This window comes from Vespula pensylvanica, chromosome 9, assembly GCF_014466175.1.
Source record: "Vespula pensylvanica isolate Volc-1 chromosome 9, ASM1446617v1, whole genome shotgun sequence".
NCBI classification, from domain to species: domain Eukaryota; kingdom Metazoa; phylum Arthropoda; class Insecta; order Hymenoptera; family Vespidae; genus Vespula; species Vespula pensylvanica.
The window spans coordinates 6,909,863-6,912,161 of record NC_057693.1 but is presented as its reverse complement, the minus strand read 5'-3'; the positions used below and the strand labels follow the sequence as shown (position 1 = coordinate 6,912,161).

Here is a 2,299-nt window from a genome sequence, read left to right as displayed (position 1 = left end):
CACATCCGCCTAACACGCGGAAGGTCCCCGGTTCGATCCCGGGCGGAAACATTTCTTTTATTTTTTTTCTCTTTTTACGATATTTATAAATTATTATTTAAAATATAATTAATTTTATATACGTCAGCTTTTATAAGGTATGATTATTACATACGATTTCTTTTTATTTACCATTAGATTCGTTGCATTTATTACTCGATAGATCTATGTAAATTTACTCAAATGGTCATCCCGATATTTTGCCGACATAACAATACGTTTATAATATGTCGGTAACTAAGATGAAGATTGTAATTCATAATACTTCCTGAAGGGGGCAGCAGTATACATCATTGGAATAACCGTTACTATAGAGTTATATATCTAGTATAATATCGATGTAACTCAATGCTAATAGCGCGTGTGATTTCTTACTGTTAGTGTTTCCAAGGAGAACAGAAGTCAAGGATCTCGAAGGTTAGTTAGATTTTGTCTTCGACGAGTGTTCGACGAATTGGCATTAATCCACTTGTACCAATCCTATCGCTGCCTAGTGTAGTACAAGTAATATATCATTCATAAGGTCAGTACACATATTAAATTATTTCGTTAACAAAATTAATACAAATTATCGAAGCGAAATGATAAAAATTGTCATTTGTTCGAGAACGAAAAAAAGAGAGAAAGAAAGAAACAAAGAAACAAACAAAAAAGTAAAGGTTTTACAAGTAAGAAAGATAGAACGAAAAATACTTTGCATTTACGGGTATTCCTTGTAAAACGTTGCTAGCAAATAAGTAGGAGAAACTTCCCTGCAGGTGAAATGATCAAAGTTACGAGCGTTTGCTCGTTGCCTGTCGACGTCAATTTCGAGTTAATATGTCACAAGGAAAGTACGGGATCGCCCCCAGAGCCGCCGTCTTTGATCTCAGCGTCCTTTACTACACACTCCTATTCCTACTCCTTCTCCACCTCCTCTTCGTTCGTTAATCGTGACGGTTGTCCGGCACCTTCCGAAAACTCAGCCACCCTTCTGGTCACACGCCGGAAAACGACGTTATCGGAGGGATAGCTAAATCCAATTTTATTGTTTGCCCGCTTAGGATCGTTCGAATTACTCTCTCCGTCCCTCTCTCTCTCTGTGTCTTTCTTGATCGAGAGGAGGTCGCCATTACGTACACTTTTCTAATCGGCTATACGATTATTATCTTACCGAGGGAGGAGAGAGACTTTAATTACTCTACACATACAAACGTAAGTATAATCTCGATTTTCAATAATGATCGGCGATCATCTTTAATAATATAAATTATTGAATATTATTATATTCGAAAGAACGTTCGATCCTTTATCTATTCTCGTATTTTCATTTTTCGTTGATACGCATTTGTAAGTAAATAATTACGTATATACGTGTCGTTAAAAGTTAGCTTATGTTTCATGGTCCGAACTAATTATTTATATACAACGTAAACACTACGTTAGTTTTTCGTTCGTTTACGGATATAACCTATAAATTAGACGGAGAAGGAGGAGGAGTGAGCGAGCAAAATATCGAGTAAATGCGTGCGTGCGTGCGTGCGTGCGAAAACGAAGGGAAGAAAAGTTTTCGGATAAAACAGATTTTGTAATAGTATACCTACTTCGTACATACATACGTGCTACGTATGTATATACATATGTACGTATCACGTAGGGTACGGTCTTTGGCAAGGTCGTAGATCATTTCGTCGGTTAGAGAAAAGGGAGAAGGAGAGGGGTGTGCGCGAGTCGCACATTATAACGGGGACATAATGGTGTACCAATGTGTACATATTCTACTCCGGGGACGCAGAATGTGCTTTTGGTGTTTGGTCTCCATTAATATCGGATCGACTGGATTGTTATACTGCAGTCCACCTCTTCTGTATCATCTCTCGGTATCATCTCTCTCTCTCTCTCTCTCTCTCTCTCTCTCTCTCTCTTTCTTTTTTTCTTTTTTCTTTTTGGTTCTTTTTTTTTTATAGAGCCATATGTCTCCCCGATGCATCGCAACCACCCGTCCCTGGTAACGCGCTCATTTGTCAGCACGCAATCTGCCATCGTTTGCGATTTGATGTTGGCAGTCAAAACACATGGACAATATTTTTGCAAAATTACGAGCCCGTTATGATGGGCAAAGGGAGTCAAAGTTTCGAAATACATCCTCTCCTTTCCAACCCCCTTCACATTCATCTTTTTTTCTTTTTCTTTTCTTTCTTTTTTGAAAAGTACCTGTTACCCACGTTTCGACAAATTAAATCGTATTAACGAATTGCCGATCATTCGCCGATCAACGAGT

The 2,299-nt window shown here is 38.2% G+C and overlaps 1 protein-coding gene across 3 annotated transcripts in view; it reads left to right on the top strand.

Moving 5' to 3' along the window:
• The first annotated feature begins 408 nt into the window (after window positions 1–408).
• The window catches only part of LOC122631802, a 12,690-nt gene continuing 10,799 nt past the window's right edge, over window positions 409–2,299 (top strand). Inside the window, exon 1 of one of the 3 annotated variants that reach the window (XM_043817908.1) lies at window positions 409–562. The gene's annotated coding sequence lies outside the window, so the exon portion shown is untranslated. Of the gene's footprint in view, window positions 563–685; window positions 1,234–2,299 lie in introns of those variants that run through there. The other 2 variants (XM_043817905.1, XM_043817904.1) reach the window with 2 other exon arrangements.